General features: G+C 38.9%; 1 pseudogene; it reads left to right on the forward strand.

The window, feature by feature from the left end:
• The first annotated feature begins 695 nt into the window (after window positions 1-695).
• On the forward strand, window positions 696-16,984 carry LOC118666587 (annotated as a pseudogene).
• Window positions 16,985-20,558: the final 3,574 nt, after the last annotated feature.

A 20,558-nucleotide genomic window follows, 5' to 3' on the forward strand; every position in this document is an offset into this window, starting at 1 on the left:
TCTAAAATGTTCAATGTTAAATCCAAAAGAAAAGACAGGGAGCAAATTCAAGGATTAGTGAATGGGAAGAGTGAGCTGAATCTTGGAATCCAGCCTGGAAATACAACCTAAACAAGGGTTGGGGAGGAAAGTTGTAAAATGAATATTGATGACTTCATCTGTGGGTAAGGGGGGAGCCCTCAATCACACTATGTGTTGATGATAGAATTTTACCTTCTAAAATTGAGGCTTTCCATTTGTATTTTATGACATTAAAACACCTCTGCACTGGAGGAAATATATTGGGATAGTTGATTTTTATGTAATAGTAAACTATATTATAATATTTACCTTAATATTAAAGTAATTAACTATATTATATTGATTTAGAACCCTATAGAATTACACCTTGATTATTTAAAATATTATTTTTAAAATTTATCTTTATTGTTGAAAGTATTACAGATGTCCCTCTTTCTCGCCATTGACCCCCATCCATCCTGCTCACACCCCTTCCCAGGCCTTCACCAAACTATTATCTGCCCATGGATTATGCATATCTATATATATAAAAGCCTAAGCAACCGGGCGACTGGTTGGTAGCTATGATGCGCGCTGACCACCAGGGGGCAGATGCTCAATGCAGGAGCTGCCCCTTGGTGGTCAGTGCATTCCCACAGCGGGAGCGCTGCTCAGCTGACAGATGGGCACCAGACATGGGGTTCATGGCTGGCAAGTACAGCTGTGGCAGCATGAGCCTTTCCCATGGACACTCCCCCTGCCCATGTGAGCAGGGGCAGGGGCAGGTGCAGCAGGGCCAGGATGGGCTGAGCAGGAGTGGCGAGGTGCCCAGCCTGGGCTCAGGCTCCTCCCAGGACGCCCGCCTCTTCGCTCACTACTTCCTGCTGTGTGGGATCGACCTGGACAGTGGACTGGACCCCAACGAGCTGGCAGGTAAGGCCAGGCTGCAATGGCGCAGAGTTCCACTGACCTCTGCAGGCCAGGCCGAGGGACTCCACTGGTGCACAAATCCATGCACCGGGCCTCTAGTATGCATATAAGTTGTTTGCTTAGTCTCTCTCCCCATACCCCTTCCCTCTGAAATTCATTAGTCTGTTGCATGCTTCAGTGTCTCTGGATCTATCTTGTTCATCAGAGCCTAATAAAATTTATTAGGTGTAACTCTAGAGCTCCCTCTATAGGAAGTTTCAAAAGACAGTTTAGAAAAAATAAACTGCTTATAGTCTCATTGGATACGTCACATCAACATATAGCCAAATAAACATATAAAATGTTTCAAATGTATGCACCATGTATGTGAAGTAGTTGACTTTTTAGGTTATCATTTCTTTGTCACTGAAGATGCAGAGTGTAACTTTGTAGTATTTGTACCACAAATGCTTAATCTCTACTTCTGAACCAATCCCTGAACCTTCGGTAACTCGGGCCTTAAAAGAGATTGTGTCCAACTCAAATTGACTGTCATTATTCTCCTGTGCAAATTTCCCCTTATTGCTAAACTATGTCTTTTTATACTCGGCTCATTTAAATTATGATTGAAACAAGGTACAATTTTTTTAATCCTCACCCAAGGATATTTTTTCATTGCTTTTTACATAGAGTGGAAGGGATGAAAGGAGAAGGAGAAAGAGAGAGAGAAACAAACATCAATGTGAGAGAGGCACATTGACTGGCCGCTTCCCTCACATGCCCCTACTGGGGCCAGAGAATGAACTCCCAACCCGGGTATGTACCCTTGACTGGGAATCCAATCTGTGACCCTTAGGTGCACAAACCTATGCTCTAACCACTTAGCACACAGCCGAGGGAAAACAAGGTACAATTATTAAATTGGGTTGTATGTCTCTCAAGGCATACATAAATAGATTTTGCTCTTGAACTGATCTCTGCCATGCCACCTTCACCACCATCTTCATGCCATTGACTTACGGACAGTTGCGCTTAGAATGTCCTATACTCTGAAGTTAACTAATTACTTCATAGTTTTGTCATTAAATGTGTTTTTGGCATCTTCCATATTATCCTTATACAGGTAGTATACACATAGATAGATTTTACTTCATTATCATATCTGTCAAGCTTGGCCTATTAATTCCATTGTGATAACTGACACATTTGGTAGACTTATTTCCACCATTTTATTTTACACTAGAGGTCCAGTGCACGGATTCATGCACATTGAAAGGAAATTAATTAGAAGGTGGCCAGCAGGGTGGGACTGGGCAAGACGGGCTGGACACACACTGGAGCCAACTTTTCACAGTCCCTCCCTGGATGGCTACACCTGGGGCAATGCCGGGGTTCAAAAGGCATCTGCAGAATGAATGGGGTCCCTCCAGCAGGTGGGGTCCCTTGGCCTGGCCTATGGGGACCAGGCCGAAACTGGCAGTCTGACATCCCCCAAGGAGTCCTGGAGTGTGAGAGGGCACTCTGAAAAGTTGCTGTAGCTCAACAGCTCCTGTGTTGAGCATCAGCCCCCTGGTGGTCAGTGCGTGTCATATCTACTGGCCATTTTATATATAGAGATTCTTAATGTCACTTTTTCTGCTTCCTTTTATATTTTAATTTTTGGCATACCAATTATTTTATCATTTTAATTTTTTCTCTTTGACTAGGAATACTTTGAAATTTAATTACATATATATTTAACTTAAGATTCAAAAGTTATTTAGTATCTCAATCCCCTAATACAGTAGTTGGCAAACCTTGGCTTGTGAGCCACATGCGGCTCTTTGGCCCCTTGAGTGTGGCTCTTCCACAAAATACCACGTGCGGGCATGCACATACAGTGTGATTGAAACTTTGTGGCCCATGCGCAAAAGTCGGTTTGGGGCCTGGGCGAGTCTATTTTGAAGAAGTGGCGTTAGAAGAAGTGGGGGGTGTCGGTTGGTCGGGCGACAGGAGATGCAGCACAGGCGGGCCACGGGACACGCAGCGCAGGAGAGGTGTGAGCGATTCATGCACGAGTTGAGTGAGCCGGTCAGTCAGCAGTCTCATTGTGCAGTGGTTAGTGCTAGTCGCGTCCGCAAATCACATGCGGGTGACAAAAGTACCTACTCGAAGCATAAAGTTACCTGTATTTTTCCAACCAGCTGCAAATCCTACAGGTATTTTTGTCATCAATTTAAGAATTGTAATTATTTTGTGTTGGTGGCTTTATTATTATAAAATGAGGACGTTTTTAGCAAAGGCCAGCTTAGGAGTACCCTAATGAAGTTAATAACAATGTACCTACCTATATAGTTTAAGTTTAAAAAATTTGGCTCTCAAAAGAAATTTCAATCATTGTACTGTTGATATTTGGCTCTGTTGACTGATGAGTTTGCCGACCACTGCCATAATATATCATACAAGATACTTAGAACTTCATTTTTTAAAGGTTTTTTCAACTGTTCCCCATTCATTTTTTTTATTTTTTTAATATATATTTTATTGATTTTAGAGAGAAAGGGAGAGGGAGAGAGAGATAGGAACATCAATGCTGAGAGAGAATCGTTAATCGACTGCCTCCTACACACCCTCACTGGAGATTGAGCCTGAAACCCAGGCATGTGCCCTGATCTGAAGTCAAACCATGACCTCCTGGTTCATAGGTCAGTGCTCAACTATTGAGACACACCAGCCAGACTAGAACTCTTTAATTCTAATCTTTCTTTTTCTGATTTATATGATATTAATATGCAGAATTTTATTTGTTTTTTGTTAAATCTATAAGTTAGACTCTGCTATTATTATCTTATATAAACAATACATATTTCAATGCCCTTATTATTTTATATAGACAGTACATATTTCAGTTTACTACATATTTACTTGTTTCTTTGTTCATTATTAATGTATGATCCCTGGCCATTTTCCCTCTTCCTTAAGTGTCTCACATTTTTATTGTTATTGTTTTTGTGTATTGTTTGTTTTGTTTTATTTGTCTCTAGAAAGTGTTTTAGTTTTCTTATGATCCCAGCAATGAATTAAAAGAATGCATATTTTCATTGACTTAGGATCTTGTTTTATTTCCAGCGGGCTCTTCAGATATCCAGACCACATGCTTCAGGGGAATCGATATTGCAGAGTGTTTTGATTTGGATGACTGGTACAATAAATGGGAGAAGAATATTTATAGACTGAATAAATACCTAAGAATGGTAAGTCTGCAAAAGATATTGAGAGCAAGTCAATGACTAACTGCCTCCAAAGGCATGGGTACTTGGAAGAAAGGTCATCTGAATGTTTTTATAATATAATAAGGAGTTTGATTCAAGGTCACTGATTGGGACTCATCAAGACTTACTGTCACTACCACTTGATTTACAATCACTTGATTTACAATCAAGCTTGTATATTACAATGTTTTTAACAAATGAAGTCCTATTCTTTTGTTAACATAAGCTTAATACTATAGATCTCTTAATATTAATAGATTTAACTTTTAAAGATTCTACTTGGAAAATAGATACAAAAGTCATGAGTTACTAAAGAAACAACATGATTCTAGTCTTCCTAAAATATATAGAGTATATATGTGTTTGTGTGTGTGTTTAAAAAGCCCTTTCCATCTGGCTTAGAGTCCTTTTTCCAGATCTGTTACATCTGGTCATCAACTTTGACCCAGGGATGGGATTTAAAAGACAACTCACCATCTGGCATTCTTTCTAGCCGTGCTCCTGAGATGAGATTTCAGAGACACTCAGTATAAGAACAACATGAGAGTCTGAGGCTGCCAGTTTGGGGCTTAGCTCAGGACTCAAAATGCTTCTTGGAACTCATCTGTACTCGCCTTTATATTAATCATGTAGATGAGTGTTCTCGCCTCAATGATTCAAAGGACTTAAAGGAAAGTGTCTTGTTTTACTTGCCCATTTCACTCTCTCAATATCCAATTAAACAGCATGGTGTTTTGGAAAGACACATTGAATGAATAAATCAATACATGAATAAGTTGATTCCCCTTTTCTATAAATACCCCTTCTATCCCTTTGCTTAGGTATGTTTCTCATCATCTGAGTTTCAAATTAAATGTCAAGTCCTATCCAATAGCACAGGCTCTGGCACTTACACCAGAAAGATTAGTGTCTGAAACGTGCTATCAAGCATGTCAGTGCAAAAACAAGTATGATGTTGTCCTTTCCTTTGGAAATAGGTTGAAGGCCATGTAAACGTATTTGCATTACATTCTATTTAATACTTTTACAGAGTGTACTGGACTTAATAACTTTCATTTCTCTTTAAAATTATTATAAAGAGCAACCCCTACCAAAAGCACAAAATGTATAATATGAACCAGAGACATCAAAACAATTAACTAGTTTCTAGAATCACTCACTTTCGAAAAGAAAACATTATTTCTACTTTGAAAATAGAAACAACAACAACAACAAAAATACAGTTGGGTTTTGAGAGGTTTTTGGTCAAAAACACTTACTTCAGTGACCTCAGAAGAACATTCTATGAACTTGCTGCTACCTATCTGAACACAAGTCTCATTGACCGTAGAAGGAGGGAGAGAGAGAGAGAGAGAGAGAGAGAGAGAGAGAGAGAGAGAGAGAGAGAGAGAGAGAGAGAGAAACAAGATAATTTAGCTGGGATTAAGAAAACATCTATTTGATTTCAAATATTTATTATTGATGTAATTTTATTTTACCTATTTGGAGCAACATATCATTGTTTCAGTTAAATAACATTAGGCTTTTAGAGAGGCCAAAGAAAAGTCTAATCTCATCACCACGTGAATTACTCTCATCACATGTAAATATAAGGTTTCCGTACATCTGTTTCATAATCCTCCTCCCAGGCATGACTGGCTGAAGAATTTCAATGTCGTGACGGCTCTACGCCAGCTGCCATTCTCAAAGAGCTCTTCCTGGAAAGAGTTTGGTGAGCACTCCTGAAGACTGCCATTCTTGGAAATAAGATTGGAAGCACCAGACAATGTTTATTACCAGCAATTGCGCTGTCATGTATCCTCATGTTTAACACTAATCTAAAAAAGACCTTCCTCTTGATTTGCACTTTGATATAAACATTTACATAAAACCAAGGTTTGAGGCAAACCAAGGCTTCCACAGTGTGAATTATCTCAATGGATAAGATTGTTCTGTGCTTATAGTTTATGTGCATGAATGACTTATATTTTAGCCATCCATACTGTTCTTCCGAAATAGACAACTAAGGTTTTACAGTTTTCACTCAAAGGGAATGCTATATATTCAGTTATTTTTTATTCTTCTAATGTAAGACAATTGAAAACAATATAAATTGAATAAAAATTAAAGTTGTGAAAAAGTAAAAAGTAGATATTTTAATCTCCTCCCTTAAAGACCTAGACTCTAGATCCTAGAGTATTCTAAACTATTTACATTAGAATAGAAAATGAGAAATAAATATTTATAGGGTAAAAGCAGTGATGCAGCCTCGAAAATGACAATTCTTATGATAAACAGAGCAAAACATTTTGGGTTAATCTCAATGCAGCAGATAGAATTTTTCCAACAGACAAATATTACAAAAAGATAAGTTGACAGAAAGCTATTGATGAGGCTCATGTTAAAATTTTATATATTCTTTGTAGGAAAGCTATAAGAATGTAATTAAACATGTTTCATTAATTTGAAAATCTTAAAAAAAACCCTAATAAATGTTAAATATAATTGAGTAGAGGCCCAGTGCATGGAATTCGTGCACTGGTGCGGGGGGGGGGTGGGGGGGGGAGGGTTGTCCCTCAGCCCAGCCTGCACCCTCTCCAATCTGGGACCCCTCGGGGGATGCTGATCCCATAGGGATCAGGCCTAAACCGGCAGTCGGACATCCCTCTCACAATCCGGGACTGCTGGCTCCCAACCGCTCAACTGCCTAGCTGCCTAATTGCCCCTAACAGCTTCTGCCAGCCAGCCTGATCACCCCCTAACCACTCCCCTGCCAGCCTGATCAACACCTAACTGCTCCCCTGACGGCCTGGTCACCCCCAACTGCCCTCCCCTGTCAGCCATCTTGTGGCTGTGGGCCCACCATCTTTGAGGGCATGGCAGTCAATTAGCATACTCCCTCCTTATTGGCTGTGGGCACCACCATCTTTGAGGGCATGGCAGTCAATTAGCATATTCCCTCCTTATTGGCTGTGGGCGCCGCCATCTTTGAGGGCATGGCAGTCAATTAGCATACTCCCTCCTTATTGGCTGTGGGTGCCGCCATCTTTGAGGGCATGGCAGTCAATTAGCATACTTCCTCCTTATTGTCTGTGGGTGCCGCCATCTTTGCAGCCTGCTGCTAAGTTGTTTGGTCATCCCTCACTAACCCCCCTGCCGGCATGGTCACCCCACGCAGCCTGTTTGGTCGTCCGTTTGGTTGTGATGGTCACTTAGGCTTTTATATATATAGACTAGAGGCCTGTTGCACAAAAATTTGTGCACTCGGGGGGGAGGGGGGTCCCTCAGCCTGGCCTGTGCCCTCTCGCAGTCTGGGACCCCTCGGGAGATAACGACCTGCTGGCTTAGGCCTGCTCCCGGGTGGCAGAGGGCAGGCCCAATCCCTAGGTGCAGCCCCTGGTTGGGCTCAGAGAAGGGCCGATTGGGGAGTTGGGGCACCGCCCCCTGTCATGCACAGAGCAGGGCGGATCAGGAGGTTGCAATGCCACCCTCAGTCACGCTCAGGGTAGGGCCGATTGGGGGGTTGGAGCACCGCCCCCTGTCACACTCAAGGCAGGGTCAATGAGGAGGTTGCGGCGCCACCCCGTCACGCACAGAGCAGGGCCAATCAGGGGGTTGGGGAGCTCCCCCCTGTTACTCACAGAGTAGGGCCGATGGGGAGGTTATGGCTCTACCCCATCACACACAGAGCAGGGCCCGTGGGGTGGGGGTTGGGGCACCGCCTTCTATCACCCACAGAGCAGGGCCGATCAGGGGTTTGGAGCGCCGCCACTCTCACACTCAGGGCAGGGCCGATGGGGAGGTTATGGCTCTACCCCGTCACACACAGAGCAGGGCCGATCAGGGGCGTGGGGTGCTGACTCCTGTCACACACACACAGCAGGGCTGATCAGGGGGTTGTGGCGCCTTCCCCTGTCACCAACAGAGCAGGGCAGATAGGGAGATTGTTGCCCCGCCCCCTGTCACACTCAGAGCCGCAGGGTGATCAGGGGGTTTGGGTGCTGCCCCCTGTCACACTGATCCTGGTGCCGGGAGGCCTCTTGGCTCCACTGATCCCAGTGCTGGGAGGCATATTACCCTTTTACTATATAGAATAGAGGCCTGGTGCACAGGTTGGGGCCGGCTGGTTTGCCCTGAAGGGTGTCCTGGATCAGGGTGAGGGTCCCACTGGGGTGCCTGGCCAGCCTGGGTGAGGGGATGATGGTTGTCTGCAGCTGGTCACACACCCTTCAGGGTGGGGGTCCCCACTGGGGTGCCTGGCCAGTCTGGGTGAGGGGCTGAGGGCTGTTTTCAGGCTGGGGAGTGACTGAAGCTCCCAACCGCTCCTTTTTTTCTTTTTTTTTTATTCTGGGCCAGCTTTAGCTTGAGGCTTGGCTCCAGCTCTTAGGCCTCCGCTGCTGAAAGCAGGTTTCTGGCCTTTGTTTACCTTCTGTATTTGAAACAATGTTGCAATCCTGCTGGCTGAAGCCCAGCGACTAAAGCAGGTTTCTGGGGTTTTGTTTAGCTTCTATATTTGTAACATAGTTGCTTAGAGTTGCAGCTCAGAGGCCTGCAGCGGCAGGCGGGGAATGTTGGAGTCCTCCGTCACTGAAGCAAGCAAGTCTCATGTTCACTTTAAGCTGCCTGGCTGCCGGCCGCCATCTTGGCTGGCAGTTAATTTGCATATTGCCTTGATTAGCCAATGGAAAGGGTAGCGGTCGTATGCTAATTACCATGTTTCTCTTTTATTAGATAGGATTAGTAGTAATATTAGTAGTTGTAATAATATAGTAGTGATATTTATTAAACACCTACTTCATGTTTAATATTTGCAATCAATTATATGTATTAAGCAACTTACATGATACACATATGGTCAAAGATCATAGTGCTTGAATGAGATGGAGCTAGAATAAGTAACTAAATGATCTAACTCCAAATCCTGCACTACTGGCCACTATGCAATACTGTGTTCATTTGTTTCATCACTGTCATCGTTGGGAAGGTGAGAGCACAGATGAGAGATAAAGTCTTTAGAAATATTACTTTTTTTTTTTAAATATATTTTATTGATTTTTTACAGAGAGGAAGGGAAAGAGATAGAGAGTCAGAAACATCGATGAGAGAGAAACATTGACCAGCTGCCTCCTGCACATCCCCCACTGGGGATATGCCCGCAACCCAGGTACATGCCCTTGACCGGAATCGAACCTGGGACCCCTCAGTCCGCAGGCCGACGCTCTATCCACAGAGCCAAACCGGTTTCGGCTAGAAATATTACATTTTAAAATATGTTTTCATAATTATTTCTTAATTATGCTTACCTCAGCATTGTGTAGGTTACAAGTATTTGAAAGTGGAGAAAAGATGAGTAATGGAAACAGAGCAGTCTAAGTCGATAATGGAACAAAAACACTAATTTCAAAACTATTTAAATGTTGTCTAAATTTATCTTTAAAAGTTTGTAAATGGAGAGCAATTAAAGAAAAAAGAAAGGAAGGAAGGAAGGAAGGAAGGAAGGAAGGAAGGAAGGAAGGAAGGAAGGAAGAAGAAGAAAGAAAGAAGAAAGAAAGAAAGAAAGAAAGAAGAAAGAAAGAAAGGGAATAGCCTCACATCCTATTATGTAGGGCAACTGCTCTCTTTAAATTAGTACAGTATTGGCTCATTACAGAGTATCTACCACACCTAGAGTTTCTGGATCTGGCTGTCCTGGTATCACATGAATCCATAGCCATGAGCATTACTGTTTACGTTGGGATAAACACAAGAAGATGAAGTATTCATAGGCTGAACTAAACCAATCAGATTATTTCTAGTAAGAATTTCAAGAACACAGACTATAATTAACCAATAATGAATGCCAGGCAAATGACAAATGTTGGGGTTAAGGCTGCTAGCACTGAGTCATTTAAGGGTGATCATATAAGCAGAAGAAGCCTATTCTTCTGACAGAAATAGGAGAATACAGCATATACGCAGAGAGAGACAGAAATGGGAGACATGTAAACTCTGAGAGACATAGATTAAATTCAGTTTATGACAGCTTTCCAGATTATGTAAGACCAGTCTCTGCTAATGGTTATTGCTCAATCTCTGAGTCTGGGTTTCTTATATAATAACACACCTCTACCTGGTCTTTGTTTGTGACTTATGAATCCTTGAAAGTAAAGTTGCCATTGACTAGAGCAGTGATGGCGAACCTATGACACGCGTGTCAGAGGTGACACGCGAACTCATTTTTTTGGTTGATTTTTCTTTGTTAAATGGCATTTAAATATATAAAATAAATATCAAAAAGTATAAGTCTTTGTTTTACTATGGTTGCAAATATCAAAAAATTTCTATATGTGACATGGCACCAGAGTTAAGTTAGGGTTTTTCAAAATGCTGACACGCCGAGCTCAAAAGGTTCACCATCACTGGGTCACTAGACCAAAATAAGTGTAGTGTGTCCATCTCCATTTTCTTATCAGAAGATGGTTGAACTTGGTTTAAATTTAAGTAAAAAGACTAAGAAATTGCCCTGGCTGGCGTGACTCAATGGTCAGAGGGTTGGCACGCCAACTGAAGGATGGTGTTTAATTCCAAGTCAAAGGCACATACCTGGGTTGCAGGTTTGATCTCCTGCCCTGGTTGGGGTGAGTGCAGGAAGCAACCAATCCACCTGCTTGGTGCCAGGGTTTCAAAGAAAAATATTGTATATCCCCATTATGAAAGTAGCTTATAATATAGTGGAGAGGATACTAATTCTAAAGTACAAAAACCATATTAAACATTTAAATGATTTTTTAAAACTTGAAAGTAACTTTTTAACATTTGCTAAGGATTAAGTTATAATTAAAATTAGATAAGCTTTTTAGCAAAATGCAAATGGTTATCTGCTAAACTGAAATAATGGATCTATCTTTATTAATACTATTTTGTAAAATATACTACCAATGAACATTAAATCAAAAACAAATGTGCTTAATGATTTAATTAGTTGCTTAATGAAATACTTAGATTCAACTATGTCATAAAAATTCTACTGTCAGTGGATTGAAGATTTAAAGGTGAGACCTGAAAGGATGAAACTCCTAGGGAAACAAAAACTCCTTGACATGGGTTTTGGTAATGAATTTTTGGAAACCATACAAGCAACAAAATAAAAAATTAACAAGTGGGACTGAATCAAACTAAAAAGCTTCTGCACAGCAAAAAAAAGAAAGGAAAAGAAAAATCAACAGGATGAAAAGACAATCAATAGAATGGAAGAAACATTTGCAAAACATATATCTTATTATGGATTAATATCCAAATATATAAAGAACTCATACAGGGCTTAATCTCCAAAATTTATAGGGAACTCATACAACTTAACAAAAGGAAGATAAACAATCCAATCAAAAATGGGCAAAAGACCTAAATAGACACCTTTCAAAAGAGGACATTCAGAAAGCCAAGAGACATATGAAAACTTGCTCAAAGTCACTAATCATCTGAGAAATGCAAATCAAAACAACAATGAGGTACCATCTCACACCTGTCAGAATGGCTATCATCAACAAATCCACAAACGACAAGTGCTGGAGAGGATGTGGAGAAAAAGGAACACTCGTGCACTGCTGGTGGGAATGCAGACTGGTGCAGCCACTATGGAAGACAGTATGGAGTTTCCTCAAAAAACTAAAAATGGAACTCCCATTTGACCCTGTGATCCCACTTCTAGGAATATATCCCAAGAAACCAGAAACACTAATCATAAAGGATATATGCACCCATATGTTCATAGCAGCACAATTCACCATAGCTAAGATCTGGAAACAGCCTAAGTGCCCATCAGTAGATGAATGGATTAGAAAACTGTGGTACATCTACACGATGGAATACTATGCTGCTGTAAAAAATAAGGAACTCTTACCATTTGCAACGGCATGGATGGAACTGGAGAGCATTATGCTAAGTGAAATAAGCCAGTCAATGAAGGAAAAACACCACATGATCTCACTCACTCATGGATAGTAAAGACCATTATAAACTTATGAACAAAAATAGATACAGAGGCAGAGCTGCCTTGAACAGACTGTCAAACTACAGCAGGAAAGCCGGGGAGGGTTGAGGGGTGGGAGGGGGGTGGGGTAAGAGATCAAGCGAAGGACTTGTATGCATGCATATAAGCATAACCAATGGACACAAGACACTGGGGGGTAGGGGAGGCCGGTGGATTGTTAAGGGCGGGAAAAAAAGGAGACATATGTAATATTCTTTTTAATACTTTAAGCAATAAAACAATAAAAAAAACCTATCATATCTCCCATCTATCTTTCCAAAAAATTATTTGTTCTTCCATAGCGCCCTTCTCTCCCCCCTGCCCCACCTCCCTCTGCCCCCTTTGCAAAAAATAAAAATAAAATAAAGAACTCATACAACTAAAAACATACATACACACACACACACACACACACAAAACAAAACAAACAAACAAACAAACAAAAACCCTAATAATCCAATTTTGAAAATGGGCAAATGACCAGAATAAATATTTTTTCCAAAGATCAAATAGTCTGGATTATGATAGCTGTCTGGGGTTTTTGTGATTCCACACAAATGAAATTTTTGTTCTATTTCTTTAAAAAATGTCATTGGGAGAGTAAGCATTTTTAAATCTATCTTTTATGCTAAGCAATATACAAAACAGAAGAAAACTTTCTTGAGAGAATAACAACAATGTAAATAATTACTCTGTTTTTTATTCTTTACTTTCTTACTTTGCTTTAGGAAAGTGATAGTTAATATAATATCACCAACTATAAAAAAAAACCCAGATAATTTGACATAAATATATCATTTTGTACAATGGCATATGGAACTATTTCATGAATGACCCAGGTTAAAAAAAAAAAAGTTCTGGAGTTAATAAGTACAAACTAAGTATGCTTTTCTCTCTCAGGCTAGCTCGAATTAGAAAGGCATGATTACTTTCAAAATAAAATCATGAAAACTTATGATAGATATCCTTTCTATCAAGCAAATTCTTCAAATTATTTCAAATGGGAAATACTTGATTTTCAGAGGTAGAAGAACCAACCAGACGACATAATTAAAACCAAATGCAAAAAAATTCATTTAACTTTCTAATACATATAGATTGCTTATTATGTGTGTGGACAGAGGAGAGGGAGGAACCATCTAGAAAACTGGTGGGTTTTAAAACAGGTGAATTTAGATAATTACAGTGATATATAAAAATAACCGGACAATCTGTTTTCCAGCTGGAACCCAGGAAGGTGAGGACAAGAAGAAAGTTCCTGCTGTGCCAGGACCCTTGAGAAAAGGGCAAGGAATGTCACAGAGCTGAAGATCAAACACCTGAGAAAGGCGTTCCCCCAAAAGATACTTTGAAAGGCAAGGAGAAAGCTTATGCATGAACATGCTGAGCACCATCACAAAGAACATAGGCATATGTACAGACGTGAGCTCGGACAGCTAGAATGGCAAGAAAAGCTGGTGACTTCTATGCACCTGCGGAACACAAATTGGCATTTGTCACCAGGACCAGAGGTAACAATAGTGTGAGCCCAAAAGTCCGAAATGTGTGGCAGTTTCTTCGCCTTTTTCAGATCTTCACTGACACCTTTGTTAGGCTCAGCAAGGCTTCCGTTAACATGCTGAGGACTGTGGGACTATATATTGCATGGAGGTACCCAAACCTGAAGCCAGTAAATGAATTTATCTACAAGTGTGGTATGGCCAAGTCAAAAAGAACAAATTTCCCTGACAGACAACACATCAATTGCTTGATCTCTTGGTAAATGTGGCATCATCCTCATGGAGGATCTGAAACAACTTCCTGTGGCCCTTCAAAGTACCTTCTCGGATGTGAGGGCGATCTGGCTGCGACATCTGTCACCCATTGATCGCCAGGGTTGATTCGGCTGATCTGGCTGGCTAGGCGGGTGTCCCCTTCCCCCCTCACCGATCCATGTGCGTCCCTCCCGAAGCTGCGTGCTCGGTCGAAGAGGACGACCTCCCCCCCCCCCCCCCAAGAGAGGACCGGTCTTCGTTCAAGGGTATACGAGTAGCTGCGCTCCCCTGCTAGAACCTCCAAACAAGCTCTCAAAGTACCTTCTCTATGAGGTGGAATAAAGTAAAAGACCACGCGTTTTATAGAAGATGGAGATGCTGGCACAGGAAACACCAGCTCAATAGGTTTATTACAAGGATGAGCTGAGGTACCTGTCATGGTTATTTTTGTAATCTGGTCTGTTAATAAATTGACTGATTTCAAATTGAAATATATATGTATAATAATCTGACAAAATAAAATAAACAATTTCTTCAAATTGCTAAAATCCATTGACATAGCACATTCGTTTCTAAACAAAAATGTAATATTTTTGAAATTATAAATATAATATGTGTTCAATAGAAATGGAACATAAGCATACTCATATCACTCTTCTGTATTTTCTAACATCAGTAACTTGAACTTCTATATAAACTGAAACCCTTTCCATATTTCCTGAATTCTTGTATTTACTTGAGTTTCACTTGTCAACACTCACTTTATATTAATGTTCTTAATCTTAGTTAGGCTTGAGGATAAAATATAAAAATGGTAATCTGAAAAACAACCTAAAAGAAATTGAAATCATAATTTAAAACTTTCCCATGAAGAAAACTCCAAGTCCAGATGTCTTTGTTGATAAATTTCTCCATATATTAAAGAAATAAATTTATCCAAATACAAACTATTCTAGGGAATAGAAAAGGAAAAAATGCTTCTCAGTTCATTTTCTGAAACCAGCATAATCATCATACCAATATGTGGTATGGCCATTACAAAAATGAAAATATATAACATTTCTAATGTACATAAATATAAAAATTACAAACAAAATGTTTATAATCTTATACTTACATACACATATGTTTTCATGCCTAAGTATCAATTATTTCAGAAATTTAAAATTATAATTCATAAAACATTTATTGTAATTTATCACCTTAAAAATAAGATAGAAGAAGAACTATATGATCATCTGCAGAGGCAGAAAAAACATTTGGTAAAATTCAACAACCATTTATGATATAAACATCATTAAAAAATCTAGGGATTGAAGGCATCTCCCTTAATTTAATTAAAATTGTCTACCAAAAAAATCTACAACTATCACACTAAAAGGTGAACTATGTAATGCTTTCTCTTTAATATTGGAAAAAAGGTAAGGATAATGTAAACTTTCACCACTTCTTTTCAATTTTGTACTAAAGGTCCCAGCCAATGTAATACCAGGTTGATTAAACCTATAAATATTGGAAAGAAACAAGTAAAATTATTTTTGTCACAGGTGGCATAAGTATGTCTAGATAACTTAAAGGAATAAAAAATATTAGTATTAATTAGTGATTAATAAGTAATTAATATTTGTATTAATTAATATTAGTAAATGTAACACTAACTCAATGTGGTTCTGGAGGGCATTCTAGTAATTTACACATTCCCTGTAATCGCAGGATAAAGGCTATCTGATAGAATGCTGTATACTAAATTTATAGAGTGACAAAAGAACTTGACAGATTTTTTTTTGTTCTGAGAAAGTAAATTTACTGGTGTTCTCACTAATAAACTTGCTTTATTTCCCAGGAAATGAGTGACTACACATTTGTTTTCACAGTGTAAGGCAGACTAAGTATGTGTTTTGAGGTGAAAATTGGTAGATAGTGGAACAGATAAGTGTTAGTATTTTTCCAGCATTATTATTTTTTTTTATGGTCAAGAGTAGAGGAGGAGAAATTTGGATAATCTTATATAATAAAAGCCTAATATGCTAAGTGTCTGGTCGGCTGGTCAGCCGTTCAACCAATCAAAGTATAATATGCTAATGATATGCTAAGACCACTCAACCGCTTGCTATGATGTGCACTGACCACCAGGGGCAGACAGTTGACCAGTAGATTAGCTTGCATCTGTATCCCTCCTGGGCCTCGATCATGCACTTGTGGGGTCCCTCAGCCTGGCCTGCGCCCTCTCACAATCTGGGACCCCTCAGGCGATGTCAGAGAGCTGGTTTCGGCCTGATCCCGCAGGCCAGGCTGAGGGACCCAACTGGTACACAAATTCATGCACCGGGCCTCTAGTATTTAATGATGTTGCAGTTGGTCATTAGGTATCAAGAGTCTAAATATAGCTTAATATTCAATATACTAGAGGCCCGGTGCACGAATTTGTGCACAGGTGGTGTCCCTCCCGGCCGATTGGGGCTGTCTTGCCCAGCCCAATCAGGGCCAGCTGGGGGGAGGGACCACGGGAGTTTGGCTGTGAGGACGCACTGACCACCAGGGGGCAGCTCCTGCATTGAGCATCTGCCCCCTGATGGTCAGTGCACGTCATAGCTACTGGCCGGTTGTCAGGTTGTAACAGTCGCTTAGGCTTTTATATATATAGATTGTTATGAATGAGCAACAGGTTCAGTTCAGATTTAGATTTAATAGCAACATACCATGTTAGAGATTAATGGTTGCATTTCCAACATATATTCTTTTCTTCTTCATTATAACAACACCTTGGTTGCAATTCACAGCTTTCCTTGACACTGGGTGTGGTATGGGACTAAATTCTAGCCAATGAATTAGATCCATAGATGGTGGGCGACTGAGTCAGAGAACCTGGTAAAGCTCTCATTCCAGCCCAGTTTGTATCCCTTTGTGATAGATTCTTTTTCAGTACCAAACATCTGAGCTTTTATTACATGCTAAGAACTCTCCTTTTTGTTTTTTGTGTAGTATCTAGTTGCATCCTCAGCATGATTCTTCGAGATGAGTGCTGCAATTACCTCCATGTAAACAACAGAGTGAAGCTGAGTTTTGAGCAGGATAACAAATGATAAAGCACAGATCTGAATCCAGGCTGAGGCTGTTAATGTAATTATGTTTGATATGCTTTTAAGATTTTGTTACACATCCTAATGGCATCACCGAGTATTTGTATTTGTCCGCATCCTTTTGTGTTTAGTCACCTTGATGATATTCCTCTTAAAAGGATCAAGTGTTCCTTTTGTTAGGGTATCCCTCATGTTTCTACCATTCTGTTTGGTGTGTTCCTGCATGATCACTTGAACAAATAACTGTAGTGACTCATCAGTGGATGAGGCTTTGAGTTGATACTTTAAAAGCCTGTGTGTGGTGCAAGGGGGGAGAAGGGAAGAAGGGAATGAGGATGAATGTCCAGGTGTACAGAGGACAGCTATAACCTTTCATTCCTTATCAGAAAAAAAAAAACAATTAATATTTTTCCTGACTTTCAATTTCATCAAGTAAATATAATGAGTAACACTGATTGAATTCTGAGATTGTGGGTTTCTGGGTTCATGAGTTTGTTGTCTCCGTGTTCATAGCAGCACCCACTCTGCACACCAGATGGCCTGGTGGACTCTAGCTACAGAAGCATGAGTCACCAAAACTGATATGCATGAGAAAGAAAATGTCACTCACTCTTGATTTATCTCATTTGATTCACATTATTTACATGGAAAGTGGAATTATATTTTAACATATATTCTGCTATAAACACACATTTACTTACTAGTATGTATTTGTGTAAGCCAAATTGAAATATATTCATGCATATATGTTGATTGCAAAGCCCATAAAAATGTAGTGTTGGAGTTAATTATTGTATTAAATACTTGCTATGCTGATAAAAGTTAGAACCATTGAGGGGTCATATTGAGGAAGTTATAGACATTTCACCTGAGGAATAGCCCCATGATGCAGCTCTATTGTACCTAGAGACAAGTGGCCATGATGAAAATGATATGTTTGATAACAGCCACAATGTGACACTCTTGTACCTCTACCCTGAAATTCACAGAACGCTTTAGGTGCTTCTAATATTTTCTTGGCTATTGGTTAAAAGCAGATGTAGCTTTGTCCAAATCTTAACTCTACCATTTAGTTCAGTGGTTCTCAACCTTCCTAATGCCGTGACCCTTTAATACAGTTCCTCATGCTGTGGTGGCCCCCAATTTCATTGTTACAAATTGAACATAATTAAAGCATAGTGATTAATCACAGAAACAATATGTAATTATATATGTGTTTTCAGATGGTCTTAGGCGACCCCTATGAAAGGGTCGTTCAACCCCCAGGTTGAGAACCGCTGATTTAGTTGACATGTGTCACATGGAATAAGTTATTCATTCCTTTTTCTTTATCTGGAAGATGGGGATGATACTAATTGTACTACCTTGATAGAACTGTTCTAAGAAATCAGTGCTGTGACACATACCAAATTTAGGGTATAAAAACATACAATAAATATCAGCTGTTACTAGTAATGTAGTAATAGTAATAGCAGTAACAATAGTTGTATGGATTCTGAAGATAATAAAAAAGGAAGCAAGAATAAATTTTTAACAATTAATTTTAAGAAAAGTAGAGTATATATTTTTACATGACAGGAAACCATGTCCAATATATTTTTGGTTTTAACTGTGTTTTAGAAATTGGTCATGCACAATTGCATTATCCAAAACTAAATAGAAATTCCAAAAGCAGCACACTTTCTAGTCATAGAGTTCCATTGTCTAGGACTCTAGTTTGTGATCTTTATTTCCTAGTCTCTATTGGGGTAGTGATGTCAAGGAAAAGGCCCTCTAAAATCACCACATAATCTGTCAGGCAATCACAGTAATACCACAAATGATTACTCTGAATAGCCGTTGTGAACAAGGTACATGTTATAGTGATTCATTACTGAAACAATATTAACTCAAGAACACTTTGAAACTGAGACTTAAGTGCAATATAATACCACATGGCTATATTTATGAATGAGGTTTTTCTAAGGCAATGGGAAGAATTTGATATAAAATGCCTCAGTTTGTGTGGACTTAAAATATTTACTTCTCTGTAAAAAGAAACCATTTTTTCATCTTTGGAATGTTTTTCATATGAAGCAGCATCTCCTTTTAAAACTGAAAGAATTTGACCTCTGAAAAACTAGTAAATTTGACTTTTGCATGACTAATGAATTGCTTATTTATACCTTCCTAGTTGGTAAGACACTGAAATAGCCTTACCAATAATTGCATGATGCAACCAAGGCTAGAATCAGAAATAAAAACATTTTTTTTCAGATAAAAATTCCCAGGTGATGATGGGATAAGACAGATGTGTTGTAGCATAAAGTAGAAAGATGGTGTTTAGATTAACCTATATTGCTTTCAGTAGCCCCAATATCTGCCAAAATTTTATGGCCAAAGCAAAACCTATCTTTTTGCATATACAGTGTGTGACAAAAGTAATATAATAATCAATAATACAAGTAATGTAATAATTTATAAGTAATAACACAAGAATAAACTCTGTTTTGTGTACTCACAAATATAAACCTACTTTTGCCGCATCCTGTATAATTATTCCACCTAATAAATGGAGAAAGAAGCTATTTTTATAGACAATGACAATAGACAGCAAACTTGACATGACTGCTAGGCTAAATGTATCTGGAAAATGACAAAATGTTGTTTCATTTACAAAATTAATTCTAAAATGCATTCATATTCACAATCTAGACTTTATTTAAACATACAAAGTGTGTAGTCTTCCTTTTATTATATACAATGAATAATATATTTTATCTTCACCCTTCATTAAAAAAATAATTAAAATTTTATAAATAACTGACTGCAATAAAAATGTACATATACGTTTCCCTGAATAGAGAATTATTTATTATAACTTTTAAGTCTTGTTCATGACAAATAGTGTAGACAGTATTAAAAGAATTATGTAAAAATATCTAACTTCAGTTTTAGCTAAGAAATAGAAATCTAAGCCATTAAGTATCAACTCTCCCAGCCAGTGAGACCCCCTTAAGTTTGGTTGCTACCTATAAGTGAAATGAAGAAAGAATCCAGCAACCTTAAAATAAGATGTCATAATAGCTATAGGAGTGAATGTATTAGAAAATTTCAATCTCCAGCTTAGCAAGCTTTTTACTTCATCTATTTTGCATGAACTTTTCTATTTTTAATGGGATGATTTTGCATTTATAGAGTAGGACACTAGAATGCCAACATAGAAAATAATTTTGCTTTATCTGATTATTTCTTTCTATTTTTTCTTTGCTGTTCTGTTGTGATGTATAAAAGTTATGTGAAACCATAATACCTCTAGATTAAAATAGCAAATCTTTCACTTTTGCACCATAATATATTTTAAGAGTTAACAAGGTTGAAGTAATAAATAGTAATATCACAAAAACTGGTTTAAAGTAACATTACTAAAAGGTAATATACAGTAAAAAATAATCAAAATTTCTATAGTATACATTTTGACAAAATACTATGTCTCTGTGCGTAAAAACACTTGCAATCAATGTTTCTAACTTTATCGCAAGTTTCTATGTAACCGGAATCAAATATATTGAGCTTCCATAGAAGATAATCTTTAATA

Source organism: Myotis myotis, unplaced genomic scaffold, assembly GCF_014108235.1.
Source record: "Myotis myotis isolate mMyoMyo1 unplaced genomic scaffold, mMyoMyo1.p scaffold_m19_p_11, whole genome shotgun sequence".
NCBI lineage: Eukaryota > Metazoa > Chordata > Mammalia > Chiroptera > Vespertilionidae > Myotis > Myotis myotis.